At 46.1% G+C, this 18,031-nt stretch overlaps 1 protein-coding gene across 1 annotated transcript in view; it reads left to right on the top strand.

Moving 5' to 3' along the window:
• Window positions 1-18,031, top strand: part of CALN1 (calneuron 1) — a 467,864-nt gene that overhangs the window by 12,096 nt on the left and 437,737 nt on the right. The window lies entirely within an intron of this gene.

The raw sequence follows: 18,031 nt of genomic DNA, 5'->3' as shown, positions 1-18,031 counted from the left end.
GCGTCCACTTGTTTGTCAGTTTGTTTGTTTTGGCAGGAAGTTAACTTGGCTGGACAGGAGCTGAAACATCCTCTCAGTTCTCTGAGTCTCAGCTGGGCTGCCTGAGTCTGCCCTGGGTGTGTAGCCCTGGGATTGACCAGAGGTTCGGCAGAGTTACTTGGGATATTTGGGCCCCTCTGTGACTCTCTCCCCCTGGTACATCCCTGCTGCTGTTGACTCCCTGAACTCTGTTTTCTGATTCCTTAACAGTAAGGTTTCAGGTTCTAGCCTCACAGGGCACTGACAGGGGGCTACCTTCAGGTGAAAACCATAAAAATGGGAAATCGCTTTCCCTCCTCCAAATATCAACTCCCTCTCAGTTTCTTCCTGTTTGTGGTCACTCTTAGTGACTTTTGAGCATTGTCTTTTAGATACTCCCCAGAATTTGTGATTGTTATTTGTTGGAGAGTTAGTCTTCTGTGAGCTGCTCTGCAATTATTATAAGCAGAACTCCCAAATTTATCAAGTAGATAGATAGATGGATAGGTAAGATCATTTCAGATAGTGATAAATGCTATAATGGAAAAAAATAGGACAGAGAGCATCTGGAGTGTATGTGGAGGGGGCACTTCACCTGAGTGATTGGGAAGAGCCTCTCCTAGGAGGTGACATTGAGCAGAGACCTGAATGATAAGGAGAAGCAAGATGTTCATGGATCTGGCATGAGCCCTCCAGAGGGAGCATGAGGTATACAAATACCCAGGCAAGAATGAGCTGGGTGCATAGGAGGGCCAGGGATTAAGTAATGGGAAAAGGAGAGCAGGTGGTCAGAGGCTAGATCACACAGGGCCTCGTAGCCCACGGTAGGGCATTGGCAGTTTATTCTGCATATGATTGGAAATTTAAACAAGACATGATGTGATCTATTTCATGCTTCCCAAAGATTGCTCTGGCTCTTCGGAGAACAGGCAGGAGTCGAAGCAGGCTGCCGTGGTCATCTAGATGGGAAGGATGGAGGCTTGGACGACGGGCCCAGTAGTGGGGAGTCTGGATGAGCCCCAGACACCAGGGGTCAGTGCTGACCATAGCTAGACACTGTCCCCAGAACAAAGACCTAAATGAGGTTGTCAGAAGTGGTTCCTAAGAGACCACTCCTGGAGTGATCAATTCAGCCCAGTGGTCATAGCAGAACAGCCCTGCCTAGCCCTGTCTGGCTTTCTGGGAAATTTGGGCTCACAGTTTTTCAAGCAGAGAACTAGTAGTCATGAGATGGATCAAGAGTCTCATCGAACTGGGCCGGGCCAGGCTCGTACCCCCTTCTGGTCCCTTTGCCCAGGTGAGGCTCTTCCATGCAGTCTGAGGGTAAGTGAACTCAAGTCTGGACCTCATATTCTGCCATATAACGTTCCATTTCTAGAAGTCAACGGCAGAACGTCCCTCCTGGTTTCCTGGCCTAAGCGGGGGTACTGGCACAGCCCAAGAGAGAAGCCCCTGCATCCCACGCAGCCAGGGTGAACGCAAGACCCATTGATGAGGCCCCCGCAACCGTGACTAATGGGCACAAAGAGCTAATGGACTCCCCTCCATTCTCAAAGCCTCTGCCAACACTGCCACCAAGAATAACAGGCATTTAGAAACTAATTATACATCTGGACAAATCTGTTTCAGTCTACTGGATTGAACATAATCATATTAAAATATAATGAATACATTTAAACACACAGTGGAACCAGCGCCGGCAGGGGAGGCTGGCGTTTCAGAGAGTGGCACTGGCGGAGCCCAGGGCTGCAGCATGTGGGAGCCGAGCCTCCCGCAGGCCGGTAACTGGTTTCCTTGTCACTTTTAGTTTAGGTCCTAATCTACTGCCTCCTGCCCTGACGCGGGCTTGTCCACACAAACTGGTGGCGTTTCTGGCCCTGACTTTGTTGTTTGGCGTTTGATCTTTGTCTCGTTTGGGTTGGAGAGGTGGAGTTGGGGTTGCAGGATGTTTGGGGTGATGTGGTGACCACAGCCCTCAACCCTCTGGGCAGCCACAGTCCCTGGGATTGGGGGCTGGAGGGCACCAAACGACCCTGGTGCTTCCCAAATCCTGGCCTCCAGATCCAGCCTGGACACCCTCAACCATACTCATGGAGCATGTCTCCTGCACTCCAGCTTGGACGAAGCCTCAGGCCTCTCCTGGGAATCCCTGAGAACCTGAGCCCCCTCTGGCAGCTGACTCGGCACCTGAAGCATGTTTTGGCCACGACACCCTGGACCAAGGCCTTGGCCTCAGCTTCCTGTGGCTTCTTGCTCCTGCCCTGCGCCACCTGTACCAGCCAAGCCCAGCCCAGCACAGTCCTCAGCTGGGTGTGATGTTCCAGGTGACTGGAAAGTGTCAAGGGTGGGGTGAAGGGGCCCCTGTAGGCATCAGTAGCCAGTTTCCGGAAGAGCAGCGCCACAGTATGGAAGCAGATTGGGTCTAGGGCTGAGGCTGTCTGTCTCTTTTGGTGCTGCCTGTAGGTGGGGGGGTCCTGGACCCTGGGGAATACATCAGAGGCAGGCATCGGGGTGACCACTGATGAAGGAAACCACAGGTGAGAGCTTGATTGTACGTCCCAACCGGGTCCCCACGACGAGGCCAGTGGCCCAAGTGGTGCCCTGCAGCCACACATTATCTCCTAGGCCTCTTCCCACTGCCTGGGGTCCCAGCATCTTAGTCACTGCTGCGGCTTCCAGAACTGTCCCAGGAGGTTCTTCTAAAATGAGATGGTGAACTGGGGGCTCCTGGGCAAAAGCCAGCCCACACAGAGGTTGGCCATTGTTGTTGTTTGGTTTTGAGTTGTTGTGTTTTTTAATTTTGTTGTTGTTTTCTCACAAAGTGTTTTAAACCTTTGAAGTAGGTGCCAGCACTTAAAAATCAGTCAATTTATTGTTTTAACCATCTGGATTTCTAGCTTCTCTTTAAACATTACATCTGGCCATGCCGTGCCAGACTCCCTCACAGCAATAGTCAGTAGGTGATGAGCTGTGGCTACTCCTTTGGACAAGGTGAGCCATTCCACTGTGGCCACCTACTTGCTTGACACTTGGCTGCTTTGCCTCTTTACATTACTTCCCAATCCCTGTAGGCATTGGAGTCACCACCCCCTGTCTTATAATAAGAAGGAAATAATACTAATGCATCAGCAGTGGATCACACACTAGTATGAATTAGATTCTAGTGCCCCAGCGAAGAGAAGGATGCTAACTTTGTATAAGTCAGCTTGGGCTGCATAGCAAAGTACCATTGCTGGGTTGCTTGAACAACAGACATTTATCTTTTTCATAGTTCTGGAGGCTGAAAGTCTGAGATCAGGGTCAGGTTCTGGTGAGGGCTCTCATCCTGACTTGGAGATGTCCACCTTCTCACTGTGTCCTCGCATGGCAGAAAGAGAGAGACAGAGGGAGAGAAAGAGAGAGATCACCTCCTCTTCTTTTAAGGCCACAGTCCTATGGGATTAGGCCCTTACACTTTTGACCTCATTTAACCTTCATTACTTCGTTAAAGGTCCTGTCTCATATGCAGTCATGTTGAAGGTTAGGGCTGCAGCGTGTGACATTGAGGGGGACACAGTTCAGTCTATAGCATACTTGGAATTCAGGATATACGTTTGGAGGCAAGAGTCACGGGAAAGGGAAATTAAATGACTAATGGAGTCTCAGGCCATCCAGGCATGTCACAAAAATGGAAAGAGATGCTTGTGGAAGACTCAGCAGCTGAGAAGGCTGGGGGCAGACAGCGTATGTCCCCTGAGCCACGTGTTGGCAGTTTACATTGGACATTTCCAAACTCTGCTCTTCTGTCACATCTCTGGAAAGTTCTGTGCTCCCATATTGGGGTGAAGGTGAGAGCAGTGGGGGGTTCTGGGAGGGTGGTGTGAGTGTCTTTCTACCACCGAACGCAAGAGCCCTTGGGCTTGCATCACAGCCCTCTGGCCTGTGAGAGAAGCTGTGTAACCTTTGGAAGTGGATTGACCTCTCTGAGTTTTAGTCTCCCCAGCTGTGAGCTGGGGTGCGGGGGGGTGACTGGATTGGTCCCTTTCCCTGGTTGCGTGTTGGATTTTATCATATAATTTTAAGCCCTTGTTAAGGACCCAGCCCTGGGTGGACACACAAAATGACTGATCCAGCCCCAATCCCGACACAAGCTGTCCGGGGCCTCCAGCTGAACTCCCTGGTCCCAGATCCTTCCACAGTCTGACTCCAGCCTGTGAATCAGCCTCATAACCCACTGCTCGCCACCTGGTGAGGGCGATGAGAAGATATATTAGCTGATAAGTAAGTTATTAGCTGCCAAAGCTTCATTGCTCTCAGGAGTATTTTAATTTTAACAGGGGACTCTTAAAAGCGGAAGACACAGCAGAGACGTCCTGGAAGCAGAAGGAAGGGGGAGCGTGTGTGTGTGTGCGTGTGCGTGTGTGTGTGTTAGAGGAATCCGCCTCTGTAAACTCTGCCGGGATGCCCAGCAGTGAAAAAGCAGATACTGACACCTGCCCATGCATGAGGCGGCCCCCATGTCTGAAGGTGAGATGGCTCTGCTCTAGGTGGGGTCCGCGTGCAGCCTGCATGGCCTGCAGGGAACATTCTCAGGAAGCCGGCAGCAACAGGTCCAGCTGTGGCCAGGAGGCGGGTGGATGACTGTGGTCCTACAGGGAAGGCCAGGCCTGGGCTGTAGCCTCCATGATCTGGAAGCTTCTTTTTGTGGAGTGGGGAGAGGTATCGTCCAGGGAGAGCTGGGGGCACTGGGGATTCCTCGCTCCTATGGTTGACTGGTTCTGGAAACCTGTCTTGGGGCTGGGGACAAAGGACTTTGACCAAGGCCTGGGGTTTCATTTGGAATGTGGGGTATGTTTGATGTTCCAGTCTGATTTTACTGAAGCAGGTTCAGTGGGGCAGGGTGGGGGGACAGGGGCTGGGGGTCGCCTCATCCAGTGTCTGGCCCTGGGGGAGGGGCACTGGAACCAAAGGGCGTGGCAGGCTCAGCTACGCTGCAGATGACAGCTGGGGCCCAGCTGCGCCAGGTGGGGTCCAGGAGGCAGGCAGCACTCTGAGCCCATATCTGGGGCTCATCTGAGTACCTTTCACTATCCGTGGACAATGAAGCTTCCCTGCAGCCCGATTCCAGCTGGGAGCCTGGGTACCCTGGGGGCAGGGCCTCATCCTAGTGAGGGGAACAGGGTGAAGGAGACAGGGGACCAGGGCCCACACCAGAGTTCATGACAGAATGCTGAGCGCCCGAACGCAAAGGTAGCACCCCTGAAGTTCTTGGCACGCTTGAGAGGCGGTGTGTTTGCCGACGGTACTTGTAGGAAGTGACAACATTTGTACAGAACACTAGGTAAAGAGAGAAGCTGGGAATTCCCTGCTGGTCCAGTGGTTAGGACTCGGTGCTTTCACTGCAGGGCCCCGTGTCCAGTCCCTGGTTGGGGAACTAAGATCCCGCAAGCCACACGAGGTACGGCCAGAAAAAAAGAAAAAGAAAGAGAAGCTGCTGGTGGCCAGAAGGACCCTGCCAGTTTGCTCTGGTGGCCCCCCGAGGGCTGGGAGTGGGAGCTCAGGTGAGGAGTGGTGTTTGGGAGCACAGCTTGCCCTTCTGCCACTCACCACCTCTGGACCTCAGTTTCTTCATCTCTGAAATGGGGACAGTATTAATCTTAGCACCTGCCTCATTGGGTTATCATGCAGGCTAAATGAATAAATTCATGAAAAGCTCCTCGAAGTATGCCTGGCATACTTGAGCAAGCACTCAACTTGTGTAACTGTTACTAGATGTTTTGTCCAGTTTAAGATGCCAGTGATTGTAAAAGGCACCTTGATTTCAGAGCTTTTAAACCATGAAATAATCAGTCTTGGAACTGATGATAGATGGTGTCAGTTGGTGTTGATGATGAGGGGGTCAGGACAAAGGGGGCCTGCCTAAAGGGAAACCTGAGCCTGGGTCTGTGCCCACACGGCACGCAGGGCTCCATCTGACTCCGAGACCCTTCAGGTCCCATGTCCTTGGGTCAGAGGATGGATGCGGTGCCAAGTCATCAAGGGCCTGGGTGAGATTAAGGTGGTGGGCAGCATGGGGTCTCAGCCGAGTGACCCGGCCCGAAGGGCTGGGGCTGGTGGAATCGCTGAACACCAAGTCCCACTGGGTCTGCTGGCCTAGGAGAAGGGGACGTTCTGCCTGTTGCACTTGGACCTTGCGTAGGAGTGAGAGCCTCCCAGGGCCTTTGAAGAGGGAGTAGATGTCCCCCCTGTTTTGTGCCGTTGCACACGAGACTCTCTGGTTATGTTAATATCCTCGTACTAGGAAGTAAGACTAACAACATACTTCTCTTAATTGTTTTACCATTATTAGTAACAACTTACTGGCCATTTACCTTATAACCAGTTAGGACCCTTCACTGTGTAGAGATCCCACATTTGAGAACAATCGCTATGACAACGCCAGCCACCGAAGGAGCGTCTATGATTGTGCAAATTAGAGCCATCGTCATAGGTTAGTGTGAGAGGGATAACTGCGAGCAGGGGTGGATTGTTTAAAATGCATCACAGCACAGCCTACAGATGGTTGACTTGATAACATCTGACATTCATTCAGCAAACATTTACTAGGTGTCTACTGATGCCGAGCTCTGAGCATACCTGTAGGGACAGGCCTAGCAGTGATCATAGCAAGGATGGCAGAAACCCTCTGATGCCATCTTACTCAGCCCAGGAAAGCTATGAAGAGACCCCTGCCTTGTGCCCTGGTTTCTAACCTGGCTTCCCCATCTGCATAAATGCTCATGTTAGCAAATGCTGTTGTCAGCCCCACTTGAATGCCAAACTGCCCTTATGTGTCCAGAGTATGTTTCGTTGCCCTTAATACACAAGATACTGTGCCAAGATCCAGATTCACCAAGCTCTGTTTCCAACCGTTTACAAAAGTTCTTACTATGGAAATTTTCAAATATCCACAAAAGTAAGAGAGACACGTGTAATGAAACTCATGTATCCAAACACACTTCAGTAATTACCGATGTTCTTTCAATCTTGTTTTACTTTTCTTCTTCTAACATGTAATTTCACATGTAAATACTTCATTGTGTATCTCTAACAGATAAAGATGCCTTTTATTTACTACGACTAAAATACTGCTGTCACTCGCAAATTCTTCCGTGTCATCTCCGTGTTCTATGTTCCCTGTTGCCTCAATTATGTAGTTTATTCACAGGGTCCGCGCATCACAGTTGGTTGATAGTTCTCTCAGGTATTTTTTAACCCATAATAGTTGCCCTCCTTTTCTTTCTATACCATTAATTTGTTGTTAGAAATGGTGTAATTTCCCTGTAAATTTCCCATATTCTGGTTTGGGCTTCCACGTGTTGTTTAACATATTTCTCTATGCTCTTGTGACCTTATATTTATAGCTGAGGGTTTGATTAGATTCATAGTCTAGTCTTTATATAAAGAACTCTTTTAAGTCATGCCATGTGCTTCCTCTTGCCTCACATCAGAAGGCACTTTGTGTCTGGTTGTCCCACTTTGTTGATGCTAATTAAGGTTGTGGTTCTGTCAGCCTGATTCATCCATCATCAAGTTCACTATCAACCTTACACCTAATGATTTTAGTAGCCATTGATGATCATTACCTAGAGCTATTATTTCATTTGAGGTGTTAAAATGGTATGTTCTCATTCTATCATTCCATCTTAAATTTATTAGTCATGATTCCTCGCTAAAGAAGAACTTTGTCTCATCAAATGTTTGGTTACCTTATAATGCAGTCTGTATAGAAAAGGCAGAGTAATTGCTCGATTCTTTCATTTGTCATTTTTAAAAATAATAATTAGTTGTTGCCTTAGCAGTTAACATTCATATCAATTTTCAGATTAATGAATTTCCCCATATCTGGCCGTTGGACATTTCTTCAAATTTGTTCCTCTGTCACTTGACATCACTGGGAGCTTACTTGCATTCAGGCCTGATAAGTAGTCCCAGGCTGACTTTTACATTTCCTCCCTTGGAGCTGATTACTTACAGCTAGAAATGGTATTTAGAGATCACAGTTTGAATGCTAGTGATGCTATTACTACTGAGTTTTATTACTTTGAAGCCTTCACAGAGGCAAAACTGGGACACACATTATCTTGAAAGAGAAAAATTAATCCTGAATTCATACTAATATTCTTATTCAAATTAGATTTCAGGGTTTTAATTTCACTTTATTTATTTATTTTTTTTAAAAATATTTTTTTTTGTTTATTTATTTAGCTGCGCCGAGTCTTAGTTGCAGCACGTGGGATCTTCTTTGCGGCTTGTGGGATCTTTCGTTGCGGCATGCAAACTCTTAGTTGCGGCATGTGGGATCTAGTTCCCTGACCAGGGATCGAACCCGGGCCCCCTGCATTGGGAGCACAGAGTGTAAGCCACTGGACCACCAGGGAAGTCCCTATTTCACTTTAAAATTTTATATTTATGTTTCTTTTCTCCAAAACAGAAAATCTTGATTCCTAAGGACGTTAACTTATATATACTTTCCCTGGGTTTTGTTTGTTTGTTTGTTTGTTCCTTAGGATCTGTCTCACTTGGAATTTATTTATTTATTCTTTTTTTTTTTCCGGTACGCGGGCCTCTCACTGTTGTGGCCTTTCCCGTTGTGGAGCACAGGCTCCGGACGTGCAGGCTCAGCGGCCAGGGCTCACAGGCCTAGCCGCTTTGCGGCATGTGGGATCTTCCCGGACCGGGGCACGAACCCATGTCCCCTGCATCGGCAGACAGACTCTCAACCACTGCGCCACCAGGGAAGCCCTCACTTGGAATTAAGAGTCAAAATATTATGTGTTAAAGTAATTTGAAAAAATTCTTCCCTCTGTAGTTAAGCCATTAACCTGAAATACAGTTGTGTTTGCATGTTTTAGTTTATTTCCTGTTTTTAGGAATTGCTTTACTTCTCCTTTTGATATAATGTAAAAATATGTAAAAATTCTAATTTATTTAATTATTTTTGCCATTGTAAATAGGTTCTGCTCAACATACTGTTTCTTCTAACTCAGTATTGTATCTATATATGAAGTCTAATAAGTTCTGTGTGTTAATTTTACACCCCCCAAGTTTACTAAATTCTCTTATTCTTTGTAATTGGTTTTAATTTTTCTTAAAAAATTTTTTCCTCCCAGTTTTATTGAAGTATAATTGACATACTGCATTGTATAAGCTGCACAGCATAATGATTTGACTTACACACATCATGAAAGATTATCACAAGGTTAGTGAACATCCATCGTCTCATATAGATTCAAAATTAAAGAAATAGAACATTTTCCCCTGTGATGAGAACTGTTAGGATTTATGGTCTTAATAAGCTTCATATGTAACATACAACAGTGTTCATTACATTTATCACATTGTACATTAAATCCCTAGTACTTATTTATCTTACAACTGGAATTTGTACCTTTTGACTGCCTTCATCTAATTCCCACTCCCCCGCAATCCCTGCCTCTGGCAACCAAAACTCTGATCTCTCTTTCTATGAGTTTGTTTGTTTGTTTTTGTTTTTGAAGAATAGTTGATCTACAACAGTAGTTTAGTTTTGTCACACAAGATAGTGATTCGATATACATTTTTAACTGGTCACCATGATAACTCTAGGTGTCATCTGTCACCATATAAAGATATTACATAGTTATTGACTATATTCCCCACAATGTCCATTTAATATGTGTAACTCATTTATTTTGCAACTGGAAGTTTATACCCCTTAATATCCCTCACCTACTTCTTTCATTCCCTCACCCCTCTCTTCTCAGGCAACTACCTGTTTGTTCTCTGTATCTATGATTGTTTCTGTTTTGTTATGTTTGTTCATTTGTTTTGTTTTTTTTAGATTCCACTTATAAGTGAAATCATACACTTGTCTTTGTCTGACTTATTTCACTTAGCATAATACCCTTTAGGTCCATCCATGTTACCACAAATGGCAAGATTTCATTCTTTTTTATGGCTGAGTAATAATCCATTGTATATATACACCACCTCTTCTTTATCCATTCACCTATTGATGGGCATTTAGGTTGCTTCCATATCTTGGCTATTGTAAAAAGTGCTGCAGTGAGTACAGAGGTGCATATATCTTTCTGCATTAGTGTTTTTGTTTTCTTTGCATAAATACCCTGGAGCAGAATTGCTGGATCATGTGGTAGTTCTATTTTTTATTTTTTGAGGAATCTCCGTACTGTTCTCCATAGTGGCTGCACCGATTTACATTCCCACCAACAGTGCACGAGGGTTCCCACATCCTCACCAGCAACTGTTATTTGTTGTCTTTTTGATAATAGCCAATAGGTGTGAGGTGGTAGCTCATTGTGGTTTTGATTTGCATTTCTCTGATGATCAGTGATGTTGAGCATCTTTTCATGTGCCTGTTGGCCATCTGTATGTCTTCTTTGGAAACATGTCATTCAGATCTTTTGCCCATTTTAAAATTGGGTTGTTTGTGTGTGTGTGTGTGTGGTTTTTTTTTTGATGTTGAGTTGTATGAGTTCTTTGTATATTTTGGATATTAATCCCTTATCAGATATATCATTTGCAAATCTCGTTCTCCCGTCCAGTAGGCGGCCTATTCATTGTGTTGATAGTTTCCTTCAGTGCGCAAAAGCTTTTTATTAAAAATTTTTTTTAATTTATTTTTTATCGTTTTTCATTTTTTGGCCACGCTGCGCGGCTTGTGGGGTCTTAGTTCCCCAACCAGGGCTTGAATCCGGGCCCTCGGCAGTGAAAGCGTGGAGTCCTAACCACTGGACCACCAGGGAATTCCCCTGAAAAAGCTTTTTAATTTGAAGTGGTCCCATTTGTGGATTTTTGCTTTTGTTTCCCTGCCTGAAGAGACATATCCAAAAAAAAAAAAAATTAGTAAGACCAATGTTAATGGGCTTACTGCCTATGTTTTCTTCTAGAAGTTTCATGGTTTCAGGTCATACATTTAAGTCTTTAATCCATTTTGAATTTATTTTTGTGCCTGGTGTGAAAGAGTAGTCCAATTTGATTCATTTGCATGTAGATGTCCAGTTTTCCCAGCACCATGTTTTGAAGAGGCCTTCTTTTCCCCGTTGTATATATTCTTGCCTCCTTTTTGTAGATTAATTGCCCATATAAATGTGGGTTCATTTCTGGGCTCTCTATTCTCTTCCTTTGATCTATGTGTCTATTCTGGTGCCAGTACGTTATTTGTAATAGATTTTTCATGAATTCTTTTGGGTTTTCCAGATAGATGATCATACTTCAGGGAGAGATTCGTTTTGTTTTGTTTCTTCCTTTGCAATCTTATGTCTCTAATTGCTTGTCTAATCATGTTGGTTAATGCCTACGATACAGAGTTTCTAGTAGAGAAGGCAGTGAACAGTGCAGTGAATGGTCATGGTGACAGTGACTATTTCCTGATTTTAACAATTAAGTCTCTGGTGTTTCTTCATAAGTAAGAGACTGGATGCTGCCTTTTTGTAAAAAATTTACTTATTTTTGGCTGCGAGGGGTCTTTGTTGCTGCACGCGGGCTTTCTCTAGTTGCGGCGAGCGGGGGCTACTCTTTGTTGTGGTGCGCGGGCTTCTCATTGCAGTGGCTTCTCTTGTTGCAGAGCACAGGCTCTAGGCACGCGGGCTTCAGTAGTTTTGGCACGCGGGCTCAGTAGTTGTGGCTCGCAGGCTCTAGAGCACAGGCTCAGTAGTTGTGGCGCATGGGCTTAGTTGCTCCGCAGCATGTGGCATCTTCCTGGACCAGGGCTCGAACCCGTGTCCCCTGCATTGGCAGGTGGATTCTTAACCACTATGTCACCAAGGAAGTCCCATGGATGCTGCCTTTTGAACTGATGTGGATGTGTGTGTTTATGTTAAGGAAATATCCATTGTTTCCTATTTTATTGTGGTTTTCAACTTTAATTGCTCTGATCTATTTACAGTTCTTGGTTTTCATTTTGAGGAACTAGGGTTTAGGATGTTTTGCTCATGTGAATCTAAGCCAGTACGTGAAGTGACATTAGGGCTCCTGAGATGTGGCACTCACAGAATTGTGTTGCAGGTGCTTTTGAGGGACTAGTTCTAGTTTTCCAACTTGGACTTAGAATCTTGGCTTTACCTGGGTATACATTTTATTTTCATGATATCAAGCTGGTTTTGGACAAAACAGGGAGGAAATGACATTTCATTTTTATGTCACATTGAAGGGAGCAGTTAACATGTGCTTTTGCATTTTTCAAGAACTCAGTGAACATTCCCTATGTGCTAGACCAGCAGGTTATTTTTAATCTTTTATTTGTGTTTTGAATACTCCTTAGTATTAAAATACTTAAGAGGCTGGTGAGCAATTACCTCCCAGGATGACAGTGTCTCAGAGTCAGTAAACACCAGCACAGTGGTCAGACCTTTTTGTTCATCATTACTCTGAGCACGTCTCCTCTATAGAAGGATCTCCAGTGCTCACGTGTTCCAGTGAAGACAGGACTTAGCTTGGGGGCTGGCTGGACCTCACTACACTATTGCCTCTGGCTTCCTGCTCTCAGCAAGTTCCTCTCTAAATCCCATGTGGCATGACCGACTCCACTCAACACTTTGTCCAGAAGGTACCTTCAAACAGAATTATATTAACGGAAACCCTTGGGCACTGTTGGTGAGAACGTAAATTGGTACAACTGTGGAAAACAGTATGGAGGTTTCTCAAAAAATTAAAATAGAACTACTATAAGATCCAGCAATCTCACTTCTGGGTACATAGCCAAAGGAAATAAATCGTTACCTTAAAGAGATAGCTTCACTCTCGTGTTCATTGCAGCATTATACACAGTAACCAAGATACGGAAACAACCTGTGTCCATCAACAGATGAGTAGATAAAGAAAATATGGTGTATACATACAATGGAATATTAATTGGCCATATAAAAGAAGGAAATACTGTTATTTGAAACAACGTGGAAGACATTATGCTAAGTGAAATAAGACAGATCCAGAACAACAAATACGGCATGATCTCACTTACATATGGAATCTAAAAAAAAAAGAAGTTGAACTCATGGTAACAGAGTAGAATGGTAGCCGGGGCTGAGGGGTGGGGGCAAAGGGAAGATGTTGACCACAGGGTATAAACTTTCAGTTATAAGGTAAATAACTTCTGGAGACCTAATGTACAGCATTAGGTAATAATAATGTATTAGCATTAGGTAATAATAACTAGGTAATAATAACCAGCATTAGGTAATAATAATGTATTATATACTTGAAAGATGCTAAAAAAAACCCCAATAACAAGTTTTTAAAAAGTGATGAACAAAAAAACAGGATTATATTCAGTGGTAACAAAAATAAATTTTATTTGTGGATCGAATCTGATGACATGTGTGGAGGGTTTTGAGAGAAAAAACTCACATGCAAAACCCTTGTCAAGCATTACAGAGGATACAATTATAATTATAACGTGGCTGTCAAGAGCCGTCAAATGTTTCAGGGGACACAAGACACAAAAGCCTCTAACCTGATGCCCAATGTGATCAGAGTGGACAGGGCGTTTCCTGGTGAACGTTTGGACTAGGTCTTAGAGTATCAGCTTGGGAAGCACTGTTTCTTAGGTTTTCCAGAAACTAAATAGAACCCGTATGTATGAATTATTCATGCCAATAAACAATGCGGGCTCATACACTCTGTTCATAAACATTAGATTTTCATCCATCCCCTGCTCCCACAGTGACTGTAATTTTAGATACGCCAAAAGGGACCAAAATCTGTGAAGGACTGAGTTTGCCTGTGACCCATGCACCCAACTGGATGCTCAGAGCCGCAGATGCTGGAATGTCGAGGTTGACCAGTTCTCCCAGACTGTATCCATATGCCCTGCTTCCTCAGAGGCAGGCATGGGATCCATTTAAGAACATATTTGGTGACACTGAAGAGGAGAATCAAAACCTCCCCCTCCCAAAATACCCTCAGGGAAAAACGGACTCTTTTTTTATTTTATTTATTTATTTGTTTGTTTGTTTATTTTTATTGGAGTATAATTGCTTTACAATGGTGTGACAAACTGACTCTTCAAACTGAAAGAGCAGGAGCAGCCTCCTTGGGTCTGTGTATTTGTGTCTGTGTCTGCAGCTTGATTCTGAGCTCTGTGGGGCTGTATCTATGGTGGATTCGCTTCTGCCCCTCCCCGCATTTCACTCTGGGGTCAGCCCAGCACCATCTGAGCAGAGTGAGTGCTCAGCCACTGCCTGTTAGGTGCAAAAGGCAGGAATGAATAACAATAGCTAGGGGCTTCCCTGGTGGCGCAGTGGTTAAGAATCCGCCTGCCAATGCAAGGGGCACAGGTTTGATCTCTGGTCTGGGAAGATCCCACATGCCGTGGAGCAACTAAGCCCGCGAACCACAACTACTGAGCCCGCGTGCCACAACTACTGAAGCCCGTGTGCCTAGAGCCCGTGCTCCGCAACAAGAGAAGGTACCGCAATGAGAAGCCCGCGCACCGCCGCAAAGAGTAGCCTCCCCTCAGCGCAACTAGAGAAAGCCCGCGCGTAGCAACAAAGACTCAATGCAGCCAAAAATAAATAAATTAAATAAATAAATTTATGAATAACGATAGCTAGTGCATCCGGTACTTACTCTGTGCCAAACACTTTATATTACACGTACAAAGTAGGTGCTATTATTATCAGGCCCATTTTGCAGGTGAGGGAACTGAAGCACAGAGAGTTTAGATCACACAGCCCATAAGTGGCAGAACCACTTTGCACTGCATGGTCTGATTCAATTGGCCACGTTCTTAACCGCGTCCGTCACTACCCCAATCCCTGCATATTATGGGTTGGTAAAAGTGACAGGGCCAATGGAGTACCTTGAGGGCAGAACCAAGGTAGCACCACATTTTGGGTAGCCCAGAGTGACTCACACTGGTTGGCTGGTGCTCAGGGAGCATTTTAGGTGCTAAAGGAAGTGGGTGGGTCATTTGCTGAAATGAAAAGCTGAAGAGAAGACACATATGGGTCCAGGAATTAGTCCAAAGCTCTAACTTCAAGACTTGGGCTCAAAAACCAGCTCCTGGCCAATCTTTCAGATGATGGCAATAAAGACAACTGTCAGATAGACTCAGAGGAGAAATTCTGGAAATTAATTGCCCTTAGGGATCTCATCAGGAAATGAGGTAACCAGTTAATTCGGGGACAAAGAGTAATTCCTGTAGGTATTTACTGTAGGCCATTGGCGACTTGGGAGGTGCATGTGCCATGGCTCAGTCTTTGAGAAGCTCCTAGCAAAATGGGGAGATGCAGGTCCATCTTCTATCCAGATGCCAACTTAGGGTGGCTCATTGGTTGGCCATGGGCGATCGGTCCCAGCTTGTGGAAGGCAGCTTGGCTTCCGCCATCGTGTGTCAGGCCAGTCGTGACCTGGAGAGGAGCATTCTGGTGAGACGGCTTCTGGATGGAGGAGCCCGCTCCCTCTTTGGCTGAGGGACCAGCCCCTGGCTTTGCGTTTCTCTGGCACATCACGAATGCCACAGTGAAGGGCACCAGAGGCCAGCTGAACAGCAGGAACAATTGTTCCTTATGGGAAGCTGCCACCTCCAGTGCCATGCTCCTGTTGAGCTATGAGTAAGTTCCAAGTAATTAAGGGGGTTGGGTTCTGAAGCCACTGTGACCATCATCTTGCACATCCTTGCTGAGAGCTCCTGGCAGGTCCTATCACCTGCCGTCTTGGCAGCAGACTAGCACTGCGGGCTGCTCCTGCCCTGGTGTCCACTCTGCCTGGAGGGAACTGACAAGGGAGGGCACTCGGTGTATTTGGAAGTTCGTGTATATAGGGAGCTAATTACTCTCTTTATAAATCTGCATTTGCCACCAATCACAGCTTTCACGGTGCTGGGACTGTCATGGCAACTAAAAGCATATCTGAAAATAAAATGTCACTTTTCTTCTGCATTTCTAGTATAATGACACAGGAAACTTGTTTTTCCTTTTTAACTTAACATGATAACTAGAGATTCAAAGAGTATAGGTGTGTGTGCAGCACATGTGGGTAAGCAGGCGCTGTAGTGTGTGTGAGCATGTGAGTTGTGTGTGTGTGTGAGGGTGTGTATGGGTGCTCCTGTTGATGGGGGTGGTGTGTGCAGCTGTGTGGCTGTGGGGTGAGTCCTTCTTGTGTGTGTGTCTGAGGTTAGGGGCTGAATTTGGGGTTGAGATCACACACAGGCTGTGAGTGTTTGAAGACTGGTCTGGAGAGTGTGTGTGAAAGTGCTGGTGTGTGTGGTGTGTGTGTGTGTGTGTGTGTGTGTGTGTTTGAGCCTGAAGACAAGTAGCGCTGGGAGAGGTGAGTCTGCAGACAAGCGCTAGTGCGTGAATGTGTTACACTCCCGTTTGGTGAGACAAGGCTTCTGGCTTTGGGAAGCTTTCTCTCTATAGGGTATCCCTGTGGTTCCAACCTTTGGGAGGTTCCAGCCCAATCACAGGAGATAGAAGCCCTCTTTTTGGGGAGGACCCAACTCTGTGCCTCAAACCTCATAGAACCAGAGATCCTACAGATCAGTAGCACCCAGACACCATCTGGCCCAGCCCTGACCTAGGTGATGGGGATTTCTGCTCAAGGTGGAAGGTATAGAGCACACAGACAGTTTGTGTGTCTCTCATTCATTCATTCTACTAACTGACACACGTTAGGCATAGGGCTGAGCCTGTCGCATTTGACCTGGGGTGGGGCTGACACTCAGTGGCTACCACATGTACAGATTTACAACCATGATCACATTTGCACACACCTCTCCAAGGCTTCATGCTTCCTAAGACCATTTTCTGAGCCTCATCTCCTATGTGCTGGCTTCTCCAGGAGGACACTTCCCAGGCATGGAAATGTACCTCTGGTCAGAATCAGGAGGCTGCAAGGGAGCCTTTTCCCAGGATGCGAGGTGCAGGGGCCGAGCTGTGAGGGATGGAAGGTGGGGATGGATGTTGCTGGGAGAGGCCACTGCCCACTGCCATGTGCAGACCTTCGCACGGGCCAGCTTTCTCAGGCAAGGGCTCGATCCACAGTGTCCAGGGCTCGTTCAGTCCGTCACCAGGATTCTTCCAGTTAACCTCTCTGTAATTCACATCTCTGGAGATTCTTTGTTTTATTATTATTATTTTTTAAGTTCAATATGAAACCACAGAGAAACCAATATCAAGTAAATGTTAGTTCAAAAAGTGTTTTATTGATCACTGCTTATTCTCAGGTCATCCCTGCCTGGGCCCGGGTGACACAAATGCATCTGAATGATTCCCTGCCTGGAGCTTTTCTCAGTGCAGTGTTGGGGGGTGAGAGAGATAGAGGCCATGGATGACAGCAGATGTAGGCACAGAGGAGAGGTGCCTTAAGCCAGCCAGGTGCCTTAACCTAAGCAGAGTTGTAAAGGACCATAGAGGTTGACCCGATGTCAGGGGTGGGGAGAGAAAGGAAGTCACCACTCGGTGACATCAAGCCCACCCAAAGGCTCCATACACGTGGGAAGCAAGTCTGGACTGGAGTTGGTAAAGGGCCATGTAGTCTGGGATGCTCTTTGCTTTGTCTAAGGAAGTTGGGATGACGTTGCCCTGGGATGGCAAGCGGCGTCACAAGCTTAAGAGCTTTGGCAAGAGTCCTCTCCACTAGATGGCTGTGCTAACTTCTCTGCCCCCACCCCCACCCCCCGCCGCCGCCACGTACACTTTGTTTCTGTGGCTCTGTTGGTGTCAACGGCAAGGAAGCAAATTCTGCTGGCAAAGCGCTGGGCTTTCTTGCAGGTTGCAGTCACGCTGGCTGTTCTAGCTCCCTCCGCATAGCTTTTACACCACAGCAAAGCCCGCAGGAGCGGGAGTGGAAAAGAACCTGTAAATGTGATGGTCGGTTCCAAAGGCACATTATTGGCTTGTTGTGTAATACCCTCTGGTGACATCGAGGCCTTATTAATAACTAAACATCTGTCACAACCGCAATTATATTTCTTGTGCCAGGATTGTGTTTCTATGATTGTCCTGTTTAAATGCAGAAGGGAGGGTGTGAGTTATTGAGGAAACTGACT

Source organism: Lipotes vexillifer, unplaced genomic scaffold (assembly GCF_000442215.2).
Source record: "Lipotes vexillifer unplaced genomic scaffold, Lipotes_vexillifer_v1.1 scaffold128, whole genome shotgun sequence".
Taxonomy (NCBI): Eukaryota; Metazoa; Chordata; class Mammalia; order Artiodactyla; family Lipotidae; genus Lipotes; species Lipotes vexillifer.
Note: the sequence above shows the minus strand (reverse complement) of the source record. Positions and strands in the feature narration are given on the sequence as shown.